At 36.6% G+C, this 24,152-nt stretch overlaps 1 long non-coding RNA gene across 2 annotated transcripts in view; it reads left to right on the top strand.

Annotated features, from left to right (window-relative positions):
* Positions 1 to 24,152, top strand: part of LOC131516792 (uncharacterized) — a 31,975-nt gene that overhangs the window by 1,655 nt on the left and 6,168 nt on the right. The window contains exons 2-3 of one of the 2 annotated variants that reach the window (XR_009264248.1): positions 4,902 to 4,996; positions 5,562 to 17,679. This is a non-coding gene — a long non-coding RNA (uncharacterized LOC131516792). Of the gene's footprint in view, positions 1 to 4,901; positions 4,997 to 5,561; positions 17,680 to 24,152 lie in introns of those variants that run through there. The other variant, XR_009264249.1, reaches the window with a different exon arrangement.

The following is a 24,152-nucleotide window of genomic DNA, read 5'->3' as shown; positions in this document are numbered from 1 at the left end:
AGCATAAAATAATCATTCAATTTAATTATACTATAATGTTCTCATTAACTCCAGTACTCTTGGTATGATGAGTGACTACAGCAATGACAGTCTGCATACCAGTTTCACCATCTAAAATGATGCATTTTTATTGGACCCCTGGGTGGCTCAGTCAGTTGAGCAGCTGACTCTTGATTTCAGCTCAGGTCATGATCCCAGGGTCCTGGGATCAAGCCCCCCATTTGGCTCCACTGAGCATGGAGGCTGCTTGGAATTCTGTGTGTGTGTGTGTGTGTGTGTGTGTGTGTGTAGATATATATATATATATATATATATATATATATATATAGGCTGTGTATATATATGTATGTACATATATATATATATATGTACATACATATATTTGTATGTGTGTGTGTATATATATCCCTCTGCCCCTCTCCCCTGCTCATCTGTGTGCTCTCTCTCCAAAATAAAAATAATAAAATAAATTATTAAAATGATGCATTTTTAAAATTATGAGATGGTGGGTATTTAACAAATGAGTCAACTATTTAAAGTGTTTGTTGTCTAGTTGGGGAGATAAGACAAATACATTAAACAGATATTCGCAATACAAGATGGCATATTTTGAAAGTAACAAGTTATGTGATGCCTATAGCAAGGGGCCCATGAATTGAACCCACAGGGTAAATGCTACAATGAGGACTGAATTTCAAAGATGGGCAAAACAGAGCAGGAAGAACAGTTGGACCTTACAAACAGGCAACAAAACAGGAGGAGTTTAGAGCATGTCACCCCAAAATATGTTGCTTCAATGTATTGATTATTTTAAATTAAAGGCATTGAGAAATAGCAGACATGGGAAGGGCACTCTGACCCTCTTTATTCCTGAAAACAAGGGATAAAACTCCCTCATAGAAGGTGCCTTCCCTGTACTCAGCAGAAAAGAGACAGGGAATTGAGGAATAGACGTGATATGACCTAAACATTCATTCCTAAGGGGTTGTAGACTTTGGTCATCATATCCTTCTTACTCTGGGGTTGTTGCATGTGTCCATTCACAGTTACCATTGGGCAAGGGAATGTCAAGAGGCACCCAAGTTGACCACCTGTGCTCCACCTGTATTCTTCCTCGTCTCTACTGTGTGAAAGCAGTCCCATCTCTTCTTGCTAATCAGAGTCAAGTATCCTTAGTTGCCTGCCCCTGGGTGCAAAGGGTTAAAAATGCCCTACTACTAAATGTCTTCTAGTTCAATATATCAGTGTTGTACCCCCTGGCAAGAGAGAAAACCTTAAAGACTAGAACTGCTAACTCTGCCCAGCCCAGAGTTGTGGGAGGTGAAACACAATGTTCCCCAGTGGGTCATTGAGAGTGATTGTAAATGAAGCTGTTCTTCCTTTCACCCTTTGGTTCCCAGATCCAGATAGCTTTCCTATTGGAAACACACTGTCATACAGAGATCTCTGACTTAGTGCCTATACTGTATCCTGAGGAATGGTGCACCTTCACTGTATTGTCTTTCAGCTGCTGATTTAGCTGTTACTTCAGTAGGCCTTTCCAGTACTCTATAAGGCCAGCTTCATGTAAATAGTCCAGTATGTGATACAACAATTAGATTTCATGGATATGGGCCCACTTCTGTACCTCATCCTCTGTGAAGTGGGTTTTTTTTTTTTTATTCTTTATGAATACTCTGCTGGATGGGATTCTTTGCTTATAGAGTGAGCACTGCTAGTAGAGTCATTGCAGACAAGAAAGGCCAGGTTAGTATCCTCTCTGTGTTCAATCCAAGTCTGGGAGCAGCCTGGAAAGGCATGGCCTTCGGTGAATTCCATAGCGGATCCAAAAGTGTGGCAGTTGAAAGGTGTCTGTCATCCATGCTTCCTGCAGCAGGTGTTTTTGAAAGGATATCTGAGTGGGTCACCTCCATGACTGCCACACTGAGGCAAAATGGCTTTCACAGAGTCACATAATGAGGGGCAGCAATGTTTACATTACTTGTTTCACACCGTGTCCCTTTGGAGTAAGAAATGTAGAATGAAGGGTTCCTTCACACTTAGAATTATATTTGAAGGAGAGTCCATCTGAATTTGTGAAAAATCTACATAATAAACAGTATTTTAAAGAAATGCTTTATTTTAAATCAAAAACAATATATTAATCTTAAACCTAATAGTGTACTCATTGAATGCTGACAAAGTGTTTTTAAGGAGACTCATAAGTTAATAGGGAAAACTTATTTTTAATTAGTAATATCCATTTGCCTATAATAATTTGTTGAAACTTCAAGAAAAGTTGGCTTAGCAAGACCTCTATGTGCATAGCGTTCTATATGGATAGTGTAAAGGTTACTGCAGCCTAGTCAATGTCAACAAGTTAATGAATTTTATATCAGTATAAAGTAATTACTATTTATTATACTGAAATGACTCGTCCAAGATTCGCATTTTAAAGGCATTGTGAGCTCACTTCCTGCAGTCTCAAACTCTTACATTTGAGTGACTATGGATTCATTTGTAGAGCCAACAAAATAGGTGAATAGGAAATCAAACTCAGAATAATTTCAATCCCTTGCCAGGGTACTTAAAAGAAACTCTCCATAGCCAAACACTGTTGCTGGTAATAAAAAGTTGCAAGCTGTCACTGAATTCTGCTTTCCTGGCAGCACATCTCAGTGATGTACTGATTGATAAAGACTCAGATAATCAAATCGAAAACTCTGCAGGTAGTTATTCTCAGAGGCCTTAAGGATTTCATTGTGCCGTATCAGGAAGCCATCGGAAGGTTTCTTGGTAAGAACTTAGGAAAAAAAGAATTAAGTACTTGTTTGAAGCATAAATTTAAGGGCATCATTATATGAGTATCTGATCCATCTATATTAGTAATGGCAGCTTATATGGGCCGGGCACTCCTCCAAGTATTTTATGTATGGTGACTCAATTAAATCTTGCAGCAAATCTATGAAGTAGGATACAGTGTCATTCCCACTTGCAGATGAGGAAGCTGAGTAGAAAGAAGCTAAATAATCTGCCTATCTTAGTGAGTTTGGGCTGCTTTAAAAAAAAATATCATAGCCCAGTGACTTAAACAGCAGGCATTTATTTCTTACAATTCTGGAGGCTGGGAAGTCCAAGCTCAGGATGCCACCATGGTCACGTTCTAGTGAGAGCGCTCTTCCTGGTTAACAGACTGCTGTATCCTTACAGAGTGGAGAGAGTCTCTTCTTATAAGTACTATTCCCATTCATGAGGGTCCAATGTCATGATCTCATTACCACCTAAAGGCCCCCGCCTCTAAACACCCTCACATTGGATTTTAGGTCTTCAGCATTCAGTCCATTGCACTGCCCAAAGTCCTATAGCTAGTAAATGTCAGAACCAGGATTCCAACCCAGTCAGTCTAACTTTAAAGTCTATGCTTTTAACCTCTATACTCTATCTGCCACTGAAATGGTCAGCTGGTTTTCTGGCTAAAATATCCTGTTTCCAAGATATGTTTGGAAGGACAATGCCATCATTCACCTCCTGAATTTCCTTTTTCTGTGCTCCCAAGCTGACCGATGCTTTTTCTTAAAGACACAAATTGTTGTATTATATGAATTAATATGTTGTATGAAGTCATTGTTAAACATTCCAGGCCTGAGAGTCATTCTGTTGCCTTTACATATGTTTTTTCTTTGCTTCATAATGGGTAACATGAAATTCAAAAGCTATAGGAGCCAGGCAGGTAACATAAATGAGTAAAGTGGCCTGGTATAAGACAACAGGATAGTGAGGACTTTGGCAAACCACTACTCATTCCTCACTTGGCTTCAGCTGTGCAAATGTGGACCCAATCAGAAGGACCAGACCTTCTGATTTTCCAAGAAATGACAGAAATCTTCATTTTAGTTAACTCCTTTTGTTTTAATGTTGAAAAGTAATTAAAAAATTTTTTTAACATTTATTCATTTTTGAGACACAGAGAGATAGAGCATGAGTTGGGGAGGGGCAGAGAGAAGGAGACACAGAATCCGAAGCAGGCTCCAGGCTCTGAGCTGTCAGCACAGGGCTGGACGTGGGGCTCAAACTCATGCACTATGAGATCATGACCTGGGCTGATGTCTGATGCTTAACCAACTGAGCCACCCAGATGCCCAGAAAACTAATTTTTAAAATTTTAATTGTTTTCACACCAAATAAGGCATATCTGCTTATTATTAATTTTATAATTTAGAGAGTAGCTTTAGAGAGTAATCTTTATTCCTTTATTCAACCAGCATTTATTGATAATCCATTATGTTTATTTATAAAATTTAAAATTTTTATGTCCTTTCCTACAGAAGAATCTTGTACTCATATGTGCAAAAATATACAAGTATGTGCCAATGCAGCATTATTTGCAAAATGGAAATCTCATCAGGGCAGGAACTTTGTATTATTCACTTCTAGAACAGTCCTGGAATTAGAGTAGGAACTAAATGTGTGATATATATATATATATATATATATATATATATATATATATATTTCTTAAATTTCATCAACAGAATGGGATAAATTATGGTCCCTCTGCACAGTGAAATACTGTGTAACAATTAAAGAAAAATGAAGAATTCTTTAAGACATATTTTCGGCATAAAAAGCAAGTTGCAGATGTTCCATTTGTACTGAAGGAAAATTAAACATATATATATGTATACATATGTAAGTAGATATTAAAGGCTTTACAAAGTTACATCCTAAGCTGTTAACAATGATACTTCTGATGAGAAAAAATGGGAGATAGGACTTCTACTCTTTGATTCATATACATCTATGTTGTTTGACTTAGATGAATATATGTGTTTTACTTGTGTATTTTCAAAGGCTAAATATTTAGCCCCATTAATAAATAAATGAAATGAAATAACCATATAATCTCATTTCTTAATTGTCAGGTTAGCAAAGATTTCAAAGAAGAAAAGCTGGTGAAGATACCAATGTCGGCAAGAATACGGGGAAAGGAACAATCTCATGCTTGGTTACTGGAGAAGTAAGTACAATTGTTCTAGAGGGCAATTGGGGACTACACATTAAGTCTTTAATGTGCATGTGCTCTAAGCATTCCCATCTCTAGGAATTTATCTTAAGAAGATAATTGTACAGTAATACAGAAGTGTATATACCAGAATATTCCTCGTGATGCTGTATATAGTATTAAAAAATGGAAAACAAATTGAATATCAATAATTAGGAGGCTGGTTAAATAAATGTACCATGATAAATATACCACAGTATACCCATACAGTAGAAGATCATGCGTCATTATAAAGAGTGATGTATGCATATATTTGTTAGTATGCAAATATAAGCATGAAATGTAGTATAATTGCATTAACATACAAAAAGTACACATGGGCATATATATGGGAGACAGTGCAGAATCACGGTTAAATACTTGTAGTCTGGAGTCAGACTCCCTCAATTTGAATGTCAGAACTGCTACTTACTAAGCTTGTTACTTTGAGTTACTTAACTGAAACTTTCTTCTTTCTTTTTCTTTCTTTCTTTCTTTCTTTCTTTCTTTCTTTCTTTCTTTCTTTCTTTCTCTCTTTTAGTTTTGTTATCTGTAAAATGGGATTAAAATATGATCTACCACACCTAGTTGTTGTAAGAATTAAATTAAATAGACCATCATAATTACATAGTCTATTGTTATTTTACATAAAGAGAGATCTGGAAAAAAATCATCAATGTGTTGGTGGTGGCAGTCTTTGGGTGGTAAAATTGAATTGAATTTTTGATTCCATATATATACCTTTCTGTATTGTTTTGGTTTTCTAAAATTAATACAAATGTTTGTAAATAAAGTCAATGATAGTTGGAAGAAGAGATGATTGGTAGAATGGAAGGAGGGAAGGAAGAGAGATGGGATACCTGACTGCTTCAGGGTTGGTCTCACAGGGAGCCAATTCTCTGATGAAGTTACAGAAAAGTATGAAGAGTAGATCCATAGATCTTCAGCTCCATAGATTTTAGAAATCAACTTTACTATTTATCCAATGTAGACCAGATGGTAGGGAACTGATGGAAGCTACGTAGTTTCATGGAGGACTCATTAATAAACCAGAATGTATATGAGTCAGCTGATTCTTTCGCCACTAGGAAAACACAAATTAGAAATATTCTTTCATCAAAACATTGCTTGATAAATTAAAACCACAATGAGATACCACCACATACCCACTAGAATACCTGAAGTTATAAAGACTAACATTACTAAGTGTTGGCAAGGATATGGATAAACCAAAACTTTAATACACTGTTAGTAAGAATACAAAAATGGTACAGCCTCCTTGTAAGAGTTTGTCAGTACCATATAAAGCTAAGCATAATTTACCTTATGACCCAGCAATTCCAGTCCTAGGTATTTACCCCAAAGAAATAAACACATGTGTCTATGCAAAAAAAAAAAAAAAACAAAAAAAAAACAATGTGAATGTTTGTAGCATTATTTATAATAAGAAAATGAAAGCAACCCAATCTCCATCAAGTGGTAAGTGGATAAACAAATTATACCATGGAATAGCGCTCAGCGATACACACAACATGAACGAATTTCAAAAACAAGCTACAGTGCGTTAAGTATGATTTCCTTGATATGAAATTCTAGAAAAGGCAAAGCTACCAGTGACAGAAAGGGAATCAGTGTTGCCTGGTGTCAGTGGTGAGGAGAGGTCATTAAGGGCAAAAGGCCTTGAGGAGACATTTTAGCGTGAAAGTGCTGTTCTACATATTGCTAGTAACAGTAGTTATGCAATTACCAAAATTCATCAAACTATACAGTTAAAATTGGTTAAAATTTTTATATGTAATTAATACCTTAAATTATTGGTAAGTTACTGGTAAGGATAGAGTTCATTTTTATTATCTGATAAATTATATTCCATTAATTCACTTTCTCAAAATGCGTATCTGTATATGAATGAGTATATGTACTATAGGAATTAAACTTTGAAGGAGACTAGAATGTCTACATCCATTGGTGGAGACATCCTTTTCTTTCATTCTTTTCCCCCAGTAATGGGAGTTCTGGAATTCTATATCAAAGATGTTTTAGGAGTGGCTATGTAGTTAAAAGTGTGTTTGTATAGTAAGCATACTCGTATTTAAGTTGTGAGTTTATTTGAGGCTAGTGTTAGATATTATAGAGGAGCTAAAGCCTCCTAAATCATCTTTAGTGGCACTTACATTTTCGAGTATTGTATTGATGTCAGGCACTAGTCAGTTATAAATATATGAAAGAAAATTTGCATTACACATTAATATTATAAGCAGCATACTTTAAAACTTTGCCTGAAGGGTAAGACTTTATTTCTGCAGATAGTTAATTTCTTCACTATTCTGTTTTTCTTCTGATTGATGAGTTTTACTAGATTCAATTTCATAGAGAAGGATAACAGTAATGTATATGTTGATTTTATTGCCAAATTCTGACAATTATTTACATTTAGACCCTTCATCCCTTTCAAGTCTTCATGTGTATATTCAACCATTTTAAATGTAGTACCAACTCAGTGTTTATCCTGTGTCCTTTTTATGGACTTCTGACCATATCAAAGGTTGAAAAGGTATTCCAATATTTTCCTAAAAATATGTTTTGGAGTCGGCTTACCTGAATTTGAATTTTGGTTCTGAGATATTGGTTCGTAATTTCAGCAAGATGTTTTTCCTTGATCTGTAAAAGAGGCATATCTATGCTTACCTTATGAAATGAAGATTAAATGTATATAAATGCACTAGTCATGGGGCGCCTGGGTGGGTCAGTTGGTTGAGCAACTGACTTTGGCTCAGGTCATGATCTCATGGTCTGTGAGTTCAAGCCCCATGTCAGGCTCTGTGCTGACAACTCAGAGCCTGGAGCCTGTTTCTGGTTCTGTGTCTCCTCTCTCTGCTTCTCCCCTGCTTGTACTCTGTCTCTCTCTCTCTCTCTCTCTCTCTCTCATAAAAATGAGTAAACATTAAAAAAAATTTTTTTTAATAAATGCACTGGTCACAATATCTGTCACATGCAAACTCTTAAGCAAACACTACAAATGATAGAACAATATTTATAACAAGCCATGAAGGAATGAAGATAAATTCATATAAAAATGTTCACTTAGTCCAAAAGGAGGTAAGAAAAAAAGAGTAAAAGGAGAAGAGAAAAATGAAACAAAACAATAAGCTGATAGATTTAAATCTAACAATATCAGTAATCACATTAAATGTCAATGTCCAAACACTTAAAATACAGGTTGAAAGATTCAACAAGAAAGCAAGACCCGACTACCCTGTTTACAAAAAACACTGTTTAAATATGAAGTCATAGACAAATGAAAAGTAAAAGGATGGAAAAAAGATATATACTATGCAAACACTGGTCAAAAAAAAGCTATATACATATATATGAGAAAATGTAGATTTCAGAGTAAGGAATAAAATTAGTCTCTCTGCTTCCTCAGATCTCCAGTCCCCCAGATCCCTTCCTGTGAGGCAACACATTACCCATTTTTCTGTATCTTTCCAGAATGAGTTTATGAATATATAAGCATATATCACTTTTATTTTTCACCAAGGGGAGCATACTGTAGTCACTGTCGTCTACTTTGTTCTTCCAAATATATCTAGGACATTATTCTGTATCACTACATATGGATTTATCTCATTCTTTTTAACTGCTGTATGGTAAAGTATAGGGGGAAAAAAGTATTAACTAAACTATGGTAAAGTCTGTTTTTTGGAAGGTCTCCATCAAGAACACTAGTGCTCCAAATTCTAGCTAACATGGCTAAGTGAGACTCCTCCAAAATATGATTGGGATGTAACTAATTTAAAGAACTCAGGACACCTGCATCTCCAGCACATTCAAACCTAAGGTCAATATCCTGATATGTCACACATTCAAACCTAAGGTCAATATCCTGACATGTTACACTCCCACTGAGTCACTCCAACTCACATTTCTACCAGTTTGTTACTTTTTGAGGACACCATCCTCCACCTACTTAGTATTCAAGGTAATTCTTAACTTCCCCTTCTCCCTGATGTTTCCCCAGTCTGTAACCAAGTCTTACAGATTGTACTCTCAAGGTGTCTCAATAAGTTGGAGATGGATGATGAAATTCTTGAAGTTCATTGTTACCTATTCAATGCACTGGAACTAAGACTAGTATCTGCATCCAGTTCCAATCTCCATTGCCAGATGTTTTGTCTATAAAATTGCATCAGAGGACTTAAGATGTTTCTTAAGTGATAAATTGATGTTTTTAATATTCCCTATTCAAAAAGTTTATTTCCATATTCTTTCTTTATAATTTTATTTATTGCTATTCTTATTTAGGAAGATATTTCGGTCTGGTGGGATATACAGTTTTATAATTATAGTGTGGTATTATGGTTCTTCTTTTGACAAGCTCCAAGTACTTCAACAAGTTCTGTTTCATATATCCTAATAATATCCCTTTGAAATAGGTTGAAGAAAATATTTTGTTTTCAATTTACTAATGAAAGAACGGAAACAGATATATCAGGTGATTAGTGCTTGGCTACGCAGTGTGTTAGTGACCAAGCTGGGACTGGAACCCAGGTTTCCTGACTTTCAAGCCAGATTATGTGTTTCAGAATCATAAAACTGTCTACTCTGTAATTTTGAAAAAGTAATGGTGTATACTCTCACACATTCTGAATTTCTAGAGCTGTAATAATAATCCGTTAAAAAAAGAAAACAATCTTCCTTAGAGAATCTCACTGGAAAGGAACAGTTCTCAAGAAATGTAGAGAATACATATTCAACCCCTGATTTTCTTCATTAAGCACTTCTCTGTGAAATGAACTTAAAATGTGATGACATCAGATTCAATATTACACCTATTTTTATTCCCCTAAAATATTGTCCAAACATATAAATGCCCTAGACTCTAAATCAATCATTTGAAAGTGGCCGACCACAGCTTTGAAAATATTGGGAGCATCATAAACATCATGCCCATCTGTCATTTCTTTTTCATCATGGAACATATATAGCCTACAATCATTCAGAGCAATATCTCATGGCTCAGGTAAAGCCTTATGAATAACTTTCTCTGTTCAGCTGTGCAATTCTGAGTAATTAGATGAATTCAAAAGTCCAACAAACTAAATTCTAAAAGGTGACTCAATGGCAGCAGGAATAGTTAAATAAACTAGTTTATTTTAATGGAAAACCTGATATTTCTTTGAAGTAGAGCAATTTGCAAGAAGAACTGGAAAAACTAGCATATGAAAGGAGAATTTAAAGTTGGAGCATTTTCTTTGCAATTGTAGAATACATTAGAATTTGATTGAACAACGTTTTATTTATGGTCCTTTTCCCTTTGAGCTTTTATTTCATCAATAAGATTTCTGTATGTTGGTGTTGTTTTTTGTAGAAAATTTTAGTAGGTTACCAAAATTTTATTGTGTTTAGCAATGTGTACATTGGATTATGTGCTTACATATTTCTAATATTGTTTTTCATTTCTCATCTGTGTATCTCAGCGCATACACACAGGATACATACTCTGCACATACCTGCAAGATAAGTGATATTTGAAAATTATTTAAGTATGAGGAAGGAGAACATATATAGTTGGTATGATTTAATTTATCTACAATAAAAAACATGACAAATGAAATAGGTAAGATTTTTAAGCAAGCAAAATTTAGTATATAAACACTGATGGAATGAAAATAATAAGCGATGTTTGATGATGAATAGACAGTGAATACTTAAAATAATTTATCATGAAATTGGCATTATAATTCTAGAAATTAAACAAAAGAATATTCTTCTGTATCTCCTTACAAACATTTCTTTTAATTTTTCCATATTTAATTTTTTAATTGTTTGCACATACACACACATAATTTTAACATAATTATTTTGAGTACATGTAATTTTGTATTTTGACTTGGAAAAATGAATGCTTTTTATAGGTAAGAAGTTCTTTGGAAAATTGTAGTGGGTATTAATTTGATTCAATATCTCAAAATATTGATAATAAAAATATTTAGGAAGAATCTTTCTCTAAAATCTCAAATCTTTTTAAAATAAAAGATGGAGTGGGTATCAGGGTGGCTCAGTCAGTTAAGCATCCAACTTCAGCTCAGGTTATCTCATAATTCGTGAGTTCGAGCCCCACATCAGGCTTTATGCAGACAGCTCAGAGCCTGGAGCCTGCTTCGGATTCTGTGTCTCCCTCTCTCTCTGCCCTCCCCCTCCTCACGCTCTGTCTCTCTCTCAAAAATAAATAAACATTAAAAAAAAAAAGAGAGAGAGAGAGAAAAAAAAGATGGAGTTATAAATTAATAAAGAACACATAAATTAACCTACCTGATTTATTTATAGGATTTTCTTTCTTTTTCTTTATCACTGACTCCTTTGCCCCTCTCAGGCAAAAGGAAATTTATATGTCCTTAATTCTGCTCTCTTTTAAAATGCATATGAAGTGTTGTCATTCAGTTGAAATATTCTAATGCTATTATTGCAGAATACTAATGTGTGTGAATGGATGGGAATATTTTGCCCATGTAAGTTAGACCTAATTGAATATTCATTATTAATTTTGTATCTTACAGAAAAGACTCTTGTTTCCTAAGGCTTATCAAGACTTTTCAAGACTACCTGATTTCCATCCATTGGCAAAATTGCATCTACTAGATGTAGTAGCTTTTGTTACTGTTCACTAAATTTTCTAGTTTCCTTCCCTATGGAGTCCCTTGCTGAGAGACCATCCATTGCTGTTCAGTGATCATGTGATTTGTTCTGGCCAATGAAATGAGCAGAGGTGACAGAATTCACTTCAGGGAAGAACCCTTAAGAGCCAGCACACAGTTCTTTGATCCTCTTTTCCCTGTTTCAAGAGACTGGCAATCATCAGTCATTGCTCCATAAGCCTAAGTCTTAAAACAGAGCCTTTAGCTGTTTAGGGATGGACACTTACCATCATTGAGAAGTAAACCCTTCTTGTTGCAAACCACTGAGATTTTAAAGATCACTGAAATTAGGAGGCCACTGAGTTATCTCAAGGAATATGTAATCCTGCCAATTTACATGAGCAGCAACCTGGCAAGCATGTGTAGGAATGGTTTCTAAAGGTGATAGATCAAAGAGAATTAACTGTGAAATTGAATTAGGCAAAATTTACCTTATCCTAACACTTACAAAACTAGCAATTTTTTTTTTTACTTGTAGTCACTTTTCATGATTCTCAAATAGGGTTAGTTTACAGACCTCTTTGATGCAAAGACACAGAAGACTGTATTTGCCAAAACTTAAATTCTCACATACTTACTCTTGGCTATGTGATATTTAACATCTCATACAGCATTTCTTCCCAGATATGGGAGGCTAGGTAAGATATCCCTCCAGGCAGTGCCATTGCATCTTGTGCTTTCCAGTTATAATATATTAAATGTCTATTTTCCCTGCTACAATCTTTGTTTCATGAAGGCAAAGAATGTCCTGTTCTATTGTACCAGTCAGGCTAATGGCAGGAAACTGGAATTTGAAAGAAATTGAATGAAAGGACTTTTTTTGCGCGTTATTGGCAAGATTAAGTAATCACCCAGAGATGTTGAGGCACCCAGAAACTAGTAATATCAGGAAGAAAATAATATCTGTATGTCTGAAGGAAAGAAAATGGTACAGTTAGATTTTTTTGTAGACTAGAACAATAGAACAACAATAGAACAATTGTTCTATTGTAGAACAATAGAAGTGGAGTCACTCAATAGGAGCCGCAATAATACATCATACTTCCACAATAGTACACCAAAAAAGGGAAATCTCTGGGGAAGAAATACCCTGGTCTCTTTCTCCATCTCCTACCAGGAGCCTCCCACTGACTGAATCTCACAGAAGGTCAGAGGATGAGGAAGGCTGTTGATACAGCTCACAGAGATCAGCTCCTTACAGACAGAGAGCAAAGCAGAGAAGGATGAAGGATGGGACTTGGGAGGGCAGACAGAAGAATGTACATACCTCTTTATTGATACATTTCCAGTTCCTGCTTGTTTGCCATGTACATAAGAAGTGCTTAAAGATATGTGATGAATGAAAGAATGAATAATGAAAGGCAAAGTAATCTGAATGCTAAGATGCAAGCTGCATTTCTTATTTTTTTAGGGAATTATTTTACTTCAACAGGTTGTTTTCTCATTGAATGTTGTCATAAGGTCCTTTCAGTTATTGGTATTAAATACTTATAAACCACATTTTGAACTCCTATGAAGAACACCGAGAAGTAAAGTAACTGGGGAAGCATTGTGAAAGAGATCATACTGGCATGCAAAAATGAAGTGGCTCAATTTGAACAAGTTTATTGAGAAGTTAATTAAGTAAAAAGGGTAAGTCATAAGACGTAATTCATGGTATGCAGTGACAACACGATTACTCATGTAATCGCTGGTATTGATACTGGGTGGAATGTCAGCTGGTGCAAGGCATTAGGAAATTATGTGGTTGTGTTATTTGATCACCATGGCAACAATGATAATTAAAAGATTCAGAGATGGGTTGGCTATCTCTTTGTTGTAGAGCTTATAAGAAAGAAAAAGTCATGCCTAGTGCTTGAACTCTTAAACCAGAACATGAAAGCAATATCAGAAAGTTTCTACGGAAGTTTTAAGGAAGATTTTCTAACCTAGGGTACACATTTAGAATTCATGTTTCTTATGTTATATTTCTTATGTAGGGCATTTGTTGGGAAGAAATGAAACACTGACATTTGGGATGGAACATTTAGGAAGGCATAGATGAGGCTGAGAATTTAGAATTTCTGATTGTCTTGAACCTGCTTTAAGAGTGAACGCAGCTCTCTTCCATTGTCTGAAAAACCAGTTTTTCCTTGCAAATAAACTTTTCAGTAACTTCTGTTCTCCTCAAGATACTCCTCCCTCATTCAACACCCCTTACCACCTTTAGGTCTTTAAAGAGAATTAAATACTAGCGTAACCCTGAGGGAAAACTGCAAGATTGACTCTGGGAGGAGATCATTTTACCAATTTGTATAAGCAAGAATCTGGCAGGCATGAATTAGGTTGAATTCTAAAGAGATTACAGTTAAGGGGAATGAACTGTAAAACTGAATTAGGACAGTGGTTTTCAAAGTGTGGTCATTGGGCCAAGCCAGCATCAATTGTCACCTGAGAACCTGTTAGAAATGCAAATTCCCCAGTCTTATCCTAGACCTACTGAATCAGAAACTCTAAGGTATGGGACCCAGAAATCTGTTTTAACAAATCCCCTAGGTGATTCTACTACAGGTTAAAGTTTGAGAACCACTGGAATATGCTAAATGTATATATGTGGCCTCTACTAGGATTTGAGGTTTAGTATTTTAGCTAGGACACTTGGGAGTGAGTCTAATGGTTAGCTGGTTAATGAAAGCCTGGACTTAACCGTTGCTCATGGTCAATGAGGTTAAGATTACAGGTCTACCCTGACAAAATGTAGAAAATGAAGTTTGATGCCTTAGAGACATGAGAACAGATTTAAAACGTGCAATTTGCTTTACCATCCTCTTACCTTCCGTACCCCCAGAACACCCTGAGGAAACTTCTTTCATTCAAAACATATTAAAATGCACTGGTGAGAGTAACAGCCACATCCGTGAAAACCTCTGTGGTGGCTGTCCCTAGCAGCTGATGATGGACATGGGTGATGTTGCCATGAAAACGACACCCTGATTTGAATAGAAAAAAAAAAAAAGGGATCCCAGAGTAGTAGGGCCAAGTGTCCGTTCTTAACTGTGAGTCAATGTGGCACAATTATCCTAAAAGGATATAGTTTCCAGAGTTGCAATCAGAGTGTTTTGACTCACATGGACATGTGCCCATAACTAAGTGATCATAAGGTCACTGGGAATTGAATAGATGGGCAACCTTCTAAGGTGTTTCTTGACTTGTTACAAAATAAAAAGTGACTTAGGTTGTCATAGTGAGAATTCTTAGCCTCATACCCATCTTCCAGACTTAAGCCAAGTCACAGATTTAAAGCCCTTTTAATTAAGGAACAAGCCAGGTTCTTTTGAGGAAGAACGTGGCCTGCAATATGGCCATAAATGAGCTCCATGGGTTTTCCAAATAAAGCTACCAAGTCACTTACCAGGATACTTTTTCTGGGGGAGAGAAATTTTCAGGTCTTCTGGAGATTTTTAGATACTGCCTCTGAGATAATGCTAGGTCTTAGGATGTAAAACACCATCATGTTCCAGTAGTCAGAGCATGGACTTATGGAGATCAATGGATAAAAAAAGGCCTGACTCCATTCTGCCTGAAAGTGGCTCCAATAAGTCTGCTGACCCCCTGTGGTTATTTGCACAATTTCTGAGTCTATTTTAAAATAGTTTTTTTTTTTTTTCTTCAGCTGAGGCACCAGCTTAGAAACACTGGTGAATTTAGGTTGCTGTAGAGTGCTTTCAACTAACGGGAGACATATATTGCCATCCTTCCATAGCCAGAATCTAGAGGTTGAGGAACCAAAGGGTGGAGGTGGGAGCTACCTCTTTCACTATTATATATTTCACTTAAAGGTTCAGAAGTTTTAGAAGTCCTAATTCCCAAGGTAGGACAATTTCTGCCAGGAAACATAGTTGCTGTTTCATTACCTTAGAAGCTGAGACTATCCTTTGGCCATTTTGGGCTTCTCATGCTGAAGAACCAACAGGAAGACCTTACTCTACTGAATGAGGTAATTGGATCCAGTTGCCACGGGGAAATTGGGTCACTGTGATACAGTAGGGGCAAGAAGAGTATGGCGGAACTAAGAGGTTTCACTGAAGAACCTCTTACTATTCTATAAGAATAGTCAATGGAAATTGGAATTCAATAAAGACAGCACTACTAAAGATTTTAAATCATGGGAATAAAGGTTTGGGTCACCCTACCAAGGAAGGAACCCCAATCAGCAAAAATACAGGGTAAAACAAGTGATGGATATCATTTTAGGTCTCATGATCAGTTATAGAATCAGGTATTATAGTGGCTGTATCTTATGTTAATTTATGTTTTCTTTTTCCTCTTTGCTACTGAATATGAAAAGTTCTGATGGAAGGTAAATTATAATTTAAGTTTTAGAAAAGGGCATGAATGAACTGAAATTATCCCATGATTACAGAATAGTTGATGGGATTTAGTATCACTTTTGTGTGGAGAGCAAGAGTTGCTTCATAAAAGGGCAGAAATACATGCTGGGAGGCAAAGGGCAAACTGTGCTGGTTGCTTTCTGACTTTTCTCCCTTCCCGTGTATCAATTAGCTATTGCTGCATAACAAATTACTTCCACATTTGATACCTTAAAACAATAATTCTTTATTATCTCACAATTTCAGTGGGGCAGAAACCTAGACATAGCTTAGCTACATCCTCTGGCTCAGGATCTTTCAGAGGGCTGAAGACTCATGCAAAGACTTGACTAGTGAGAGATTCACTTCCAAGCTCACTCGCATGAATATTGCCAGGATTCAGTTCCTCATGGCATTGTTGGGCTGAAGACCTCAGCAACTTGCTAGGCTTGAGGCTTATCTCATTTCCTTGCCATGTAGGACTCTCCATAGGGAAGTTTGTACCCTGGCAATTGGCTTCCCATAGAATGAGCAAGTGAGACAGCAAGAGAATATCCAAGATGGAAGCTGAAGCTAGGAGCCAGGATGGAACCATATCATGGAAGTGACGTTCTAACACTTCTGTCATATTCTTTTCATCAGAAGTTTGTGACTATGTCCATCCCACTTTTAAGGGGAGGATATTACACAAGGGAATGAATACCAGAAGGCAGGGATCATTGGGAGCTACCTTAGGTGCTACTTCTCATAACCCCAATTCATTCTCTGCCTTTATTTGGATCTTAGTTGGACTGCACCAGTCAGGTTCTTGCCCTCTGGCTTTCTGTTGGGTTTTGCCAATAAGAGTTCTAGCAGGAGAATAAAAGATGAAAGAGAAGTCAGAATATTTCTTTCCCTGCTTTCTGCCTTCATGCTGTGTGTCTGGCTGTACTTTTCTGCCTTATGGCCCTGCTTCCCTGGCTCTAGCCCTCCCTGAATACTGGTAACACCATTTCCTTGCCTGGGAGGTTTAGGCCTGGGGACATTTTAGGCTTCCCATATTTGCCTGTGTCTGGACACCTCAGTATCCCTTGCTGATTCTTCACTTCTGCACACACCTCTATAAATGATCTTTCCATTGAATTAAAAAAAATGTTTATTTATTTACTTTTGAGAGAGAGAGAAAGAGAGTGCATGCATGAACGGGGAAGGGGCAGAGAGTGAGAATCCTAAGTAGGCTCCATGTTGTCCGTACAGAGTCCAGTGCAGGGCCTGATCCTACAAACTGTGAGATCAGAACCTGAGCCAAAATCAAGAGTCAGACGCTTAACTGACTGAGCCACCCAGGTGTTTCCCTGCTAGCATCTTGAATGATACGTATCTCTTAAGGGAAGAGATTATATATTGATATTTTTTTGGTCCTTGTGTTTAACATGGTAGGCACTTAGTCAATGTTGGATGATTAAGTAGATGGATGGACAGATGAACCTAGTTTGAGTGTTATGAAAGAAAGGAAAGAGAAAATATTTTTAATTATATGAAAATTCTTCACTGATGCAGAATAGGCCTTGTATGTTTCATCTGAGACCATAAGGAAAAAAAGAATTAAGTGATCTCTAAAGAGAAATGGCAATTTAAAAAGTTTTAAAGAAGTTTTATTCTGCCAGAGAAAGAGAAACTAATAGAGAAACTTATTTAAATCAAGCCACCGAGTCTACAGCATTGTAAGGGAAATTGTTTCAGAGGATTATCAAATTTATGAAGGCAAATGCATACTGAATTGGCTTAATATGAAATAACCATAACCAAAGGGTGTGGTTATTTTTATACCATTCCTAAGCAGTTAAGATTATTCCAGCCATATGTGTCATTAAAAAACTTTTACCAATGATTTTTAAATTTATGTTAATAATCAAGGGCCATTAAGCTGATGTTTGAAAATATTTACAGTGTTAGGCATAAAATACTTCACAACAAACCATACTGTGTTCTAAATTTCAATGTACAAAAAGCAAGGAACGTTGACCCTTTGAAGAAAGACAACTAAGAGGATTTACTATGTTAGGTGACCTCATCTGCAACAGGTAATATTGTAGAAGTCTGGCATTTTTACAACTTACTTTGTGAGGGAAAGGTACCGTATTCTCTCAGATCTTGGCTTGTATCCCTTTGCCACTATAGTATAAACTATCTTAGTGTGCTGGGTTTCAATCGTCAATACAATGCACATCCTGAAGACCATCTGTTTTCATTCTGTAATGTGGGCTATAGCAGCCTTGCAAATAATTTTCAGAAATTGACTTACTTAGTATTTTTCCTACCTGCCCTCACCTCAGGAGACATATGCTTGAGCAGTAAATTCATAGTCTTTATTACCCCTAGGCCCACATGATTCCTTACAGTGGGCAAGTGAATAAGGGAATATTTGCAAGGCCCGTGTAAAGGTGATGAGGAAGAGCAAAATTTAAGGGAGACTCCAGGTGACTCAAAAACATTTTATTAGTGGAAAAATTATTTGTTTAAATGTATTTTTGTGGAGCCCAATTACAGAGCTAATTTATGTCTTAAGAAATATCTAGGAGTACCTTTTCTTGTCTTAATTGGCAGTTTTACTGGCACAGCGTTGACAACAGCCCTCATTAATAGAACATTCATTGCACTTAAAGAAACGTAAGATGGTATGCTGTGGGGTGTAAAAATACCTCAAACAACTCTGCACCTTCTTCCCAACATTTGCAATAAGTAAAATCAAAAAGTTGAGAGAAATTAATAAAGTGACAGAAACCAATAATATTCAAAAAGAAACTCTAACACTAAAAACCTCAACTTCTTAATTAGGTCCTCTCTTCCATTTTGAACACACGCATGCACAGGCCTACATATATCTTAAAATCAGCATATTCAAGGATATACTCATTTTTACAGACTTGAACTGCCTTACATATCCCCAAAGAGGCCAAGGGTCTAGGAAATTGTTCAGTTAACAGAGAGCCAAGAATTCTTTTAATTAAAAATATTTGTAATCAACCTCCCAAGTGGGTAATAAAATATGTGACTGTGAAACAGGCAAAATAAAAAAATCACAAATCCATTTATTTTCCCCAAATCAAAACATTATATTGAGAAATCTGTTACTCACTCACCTGCCAAGTTCTAAGATTAGAAATCTTTGTTTTTGCTGTAACAGTTGATGCTACTGAAAGCTGCTAAGTCGCTTGAGGAACCTGTTCGCTGTTCTATTTCAGATGTTTCTTCTTCAGTAACTTTTTAATTAAAAGCTTTACAGATCACCCTAAACTTAGAGTCATAAGAACAATGCTTTCAGATTTTTTTCCCTCTTGTGTGTGTACATATGTAATTCTCCAGATCTCTTAAGATATGTACTGTCGTGCAGGCTAAAATAAAGCTACAAGTAACAATCAATGTCTGCCTTAGTTCTCTAATTATCTCATGGATTTCTACCCTTGTATTAATTAGCTTCTCAACTTCTTGACTCTGTGACCATGTAGTTCCTTCTTTCAGTATCATCTGCTCTCAGTATTGTTCATAGTTAAAAAATCAAAGTCAATCTTTTTCTATAGATTTCATCTGAACACGACTTGACCAGTCACTATAGCCATTAGTCACCATCTCATTAAGACACTACTTCTTTATGCATATTACCATAGTATATTTATTTCTTTGGGATAGAGAGAAATGTAGTAAGGCCCTGATAGTATCATGTGTTAAGAGGTGCCACAAGGCCAGACTCTGCTGAAAACCATTCTTCTTTCTACATGGTGTGGTGTATAAAACTCTTACCATTGGGGGCACTCCATTTAGTTAAGCTGAAGGGGCCAGGACAATTATGTATTCTGATAATGTTACAAGGGAAGTAATCTAATAACACAACAAACTATGCATGCTTGGGGTAACTTGAAACCTCTATAAACAAAATAAAACCCATAACCCTTGCCAGTGGGTTTGGGATCAAACTTAACTTTTCACTGAGTCTTCAAATTCTACAACTTTTCCATTATTTAAGGTACATTCTTCAAAACTCCAGAAAGAAATTCCCAACACACCACCATATAGCTAAGGTTTAAAGAAAGCTCCAAAGATTAAGGAATGTGTGTAAAAGATCTTAAACAACAGAGCTGTTTTTGTTCACTCTCCCCTCCTCTTCCACAAAGAAAAACAAGAACATGGGTGACCTATGAGGATAAGGGAAACAGATCTCCATCTGTAAGCCTGTAAGGGACCATTGAAAACAAGAGTATAAAAAGAAGTTTTAAAAGTTATAAGGAACACATTCAGAGAAGACTTTCAAATAAAAACAAGCAATTAATGAATTGAGTAACAACAGAAATTGAGCATATGCCAAGGCCTGCCAAGGCCTGCTATCTATCTCATGCTTCTTTGGTGAGAGAAATTGCTTTCTTTTACTATGTAACTCTGTCTTGAACTTTGTGACATTTGGAGGAAAGAAAGGTGCTCAGGAAATAGGATTATCATTACCAGTAGCAGAATGAAGGACTTAGTGGGTTTATTGTTTAGAAACGATTCCAAGTAAGAATTAAAGTTTGTCCGTAAAAAAATAACTTTATACAAAGAGCACATTGTAGCTGCCAGTCAATAAACTACATAACATACTAGAATAGCTGCATGGGCAATATGAAATGATATTTTAAGGAGTTTGTTTATATGTGCAAATACAGTTGACTCTTGAACAACACAGGGGTTAGAGACACTGGCCCTTCATGCAGTTGAAAATCCATGTACAATTTTTGACTCCCTGAAAACTACTAAATATCCTACTATTGACTGCAAGCCTTACTGATAGCATGAACAGTTAACACATATGCTGTATATTATATGTATTATATACTCTATTCTTACAATAAAATAAGGTAGAGAAAAGGAAATCATAAGAAAGAGAAAATACATTTATAACACTGTACTGTATTTATCACAAAAAAAAATCTGTGTATGAATGGACTCGTGCAGTTCATACCAGTGCTGTTCAAGAGTCTACTATGCTTTTAATCTGGATAATTTAATGAAGTAGTTATGACCCTGGGCACGTTTGATAATCTTACATTTTGTGACTCAGTTTTCTCCATCCTTAAAACAGGAATGACAGAGGACCTACCTCATAATACGTTTTGCTGCTTCTAACTTGTATAATATACATAAAATATCTTGAGCTGTGCCTGTACAAAATAAGCACTAAATAAATATTATTACCAGTCCCTTAAAAAAATTATAAACTGTTAAAAAATCTGAATAAGTGCTTCAATTCTCCAGTATACCATAATGATAGAGGTTTTGTATGATTGCCTAGGCTAAATAGGCTAAATAATATCCTCCAAAGTTACCCAGGTGGGTCTTAATCTTTGGATCCTGTTAATGTTACTTCATATGGCAAATGGACCTTTGCAGATGTGATTAAGAATCTTGAGATTGTAAGATTTTCCTGAATTATCCAGATGGGATTTAAATGTAATCACAAAGATTTAAAAAAAATTTTTTTTAATTTTATTTTTGAGAGAGAGAGAGAGAGAGACAGAATGTGAGCAGGGGAGGGGCAGAGAGGGAGGGAGACACAGAATCCGAATCAGGCTCCAGGCTCTGAGCTGTCAGCACAGAGCCTGATGCAGGGCTCAAACCCACAAACCATGAGATCATGACCTGATGCCTAACCTACTGAGCCACCAGGGCATCCCTAATCACAAAGATTCTTATACGAAAGAGGTAGAGGAAGATTTGCATATGGAAGAAGGCAGTGTGATGACTAAAGCAAGATGATATTATATTGCATTAAAGATTAGGGAAGGAGCCACAAGTCAAGGAAGGCAGTTCTTGACACTGGAAAAGTCAGGAAAGAGATTTTCTCCTAGAGCCTCCAGAGGGAGTGTGGTCCTGCTTGACATCTTGATTTTAGCCCCGTGAAACTGATTTTGGACATCTGTCCTCTAGAATTGTAATGTAGTAAATTTTTGTTGGGGGGAGCGGTGGGTGGCTCAGTCGGTTGAGCATCCATCCGACTCTTGATTTTGGCTCAGGTCATGATCCCAGGGTCGTGGGATAGAGCCCTGTGTCTGGCTCCAAGTTGAGCATGGAGCTTCCTTAAGATGCTGTCTCTGTCTACCTCTGCCCTTCTCACCTGCTCAAGCTCAATCTCTCTAAAGTTAAAAAAAAAAAAAAAAGAAAAAAGAAAGAATAAATTTGTCTTGCATTAAGGCACTAAGCTTGGGGTGATGTTTTTAACACCAGCATAGGAGACTCATATAATGTCATACCATGTTTTGTTTAATGAATTAAATGCATTCATTAGGCATGTATTATGAAGTGACATGGTTATGGAAAAGTATGGTTATCCGGTTTAAACAGCTGAAACATGGATCTATTTGCTTGAATTTTACAAACCGGTAAGATTTCTTCAGTCTTTTGTCTCTCTCCCAGTGTCCACACTGGTTTTATTTCAACTATTTAGACAGAGGTATGGGCATTTAGTGGGAGGCCCTTATGGCTTTCTTTCTATGCTTAAGTTACCACTTCAAACGTGTACTCTTTAACTTGCTTATCTCAGGTATGATGCTACTTTTTAGGTGGCTGCTTTAATATAGTCCTATAGACCTGCCACATTTTACAAAGCAGGAAGTGGATGGATCAAGCAGTGGTGGTGTGGTAGACAATACTGGCTTTGGAGCCAGGTAAATCCAGGTTTGAATCTGGGTCTATTATGAACTTTTTGACCTTTATCATCTTTGGGCTATAGTTTCCTCCTGTGTAAAAAAGGAATTTTTAAAGTGCCATGTATGGTAAAAAATGGTCTCATTTATATTTGTAAACATATTACAATGTTCCAAGGCCACATTGCCTTTAGTAGAAGGAATTTCAGTCTTTTCCTGGAAGTTCCTCTCATCAAATGTTTCTGAGAATTTTTTTTAAGTGTATTTATTTATTTGAGAGAGAGGGAGAGAGAGAGAGAGAGAATCCCAAGCTCTGCACCGCCAGCATAGAACCTGACACGAGGCTCGAACTCACAAAACCATGAGAATGTTTCTGAGAATTTAAGTCCCTACTCACAGCAGCAAATCAGATAGTGCCTTTACATGGACTTCAAAACTGTTAGCCCCTTAAGAGACTTTGGCATCCACTGGTCCTAGAAGCCCTGGTGTTTCTTCTGCTGTCCTGCTCTTTCTCTGAGACAGGCTGCAATCTACTCTGGTGCCCTCTGAGAAGATCTACACTAAATCTCCAGGAAAAACAATGCCAAGAATGGATTCTTTAGATGAGTGGCCAGATAAAGGTGAATGATGTCCTTTCTTCTATGTTATTTTTTTTTTAATTTTTTTTAATGTTTATTTATTTCTGAGGCGGAGAGAGACAGAGCATGAGTGGGGGAGGGTCAGAGACAGAGGGAGACACAGAATCAGAAGCAGGCTCCAGGCTCTGAGCTGGCAGCACAGAGCCCGACGTGGGGCTCAAACTCACAAACCGTGAGATCATGACCTGAGCCTAAGTCGGTCGCTCAACCGACTGAGCCACCCAGACGCCCCATCTTCTATATTATATTTCAGACATACTCCAGAAGAGATAACTGGGCCACAAACCAGCATAATGGAGATTTTGCGTTTCAGCATTTTTGATTCTCCCACGCATGATTGTTGCTCCCTGGGATAATCCCCAGTACTGAATCTGATGAATCCAGAAGGATGGTGGCAAGAATTTAAACGCATTATAGACAAATCCAACAACTATTGGGGGATGTCAGCTTTGTGTAGGAGAGCTTCTTAATCTCTTGTAGATGATGTCAAGAAAGAACTGTGACTTTCTAGGAATTACCCTACTGTCATTGACGAAGACACAGCACTTAGCCCAGATTAAAAATTTAATCTCAGGGTCTTCTCTGCAGAGAATAATATTCATTAAATTTGCAGATGTTTTTCTTAGAATTTAACATATTGCAAATCTTCAGAACTTATGTGATCCTTATGAGCCTGGAAGCTACAAGCCAGTAAACTGTCTCAGAAAACATTTCATTTTGAGGAAGAAAAAAAAAAAGATGTATCTCGTCTTCTGACAAAATTTTCAAGTCCTATGACTTTCTCACTGAGTCAA

This window comes from Neofelis nebulosa, chromosome 7 (assembly GCF_028018385.1).
Source record: "Neofelis nebulosa isolate mNeoNeb1 chromosome 7, mNeoNeb1.pri, whole genome shotgun sequence".
NCBI lineage: Eukaryota > Metazoa > Chordata > Mammalia > Carnivora > Felidae > Neofelis > Neofelis nebulosa.
The sequence above is the reverse complement of the archived record's forward strand: the minus strand, read 5'-3'. Positions and strand labels throughout refer to the sequence as shown.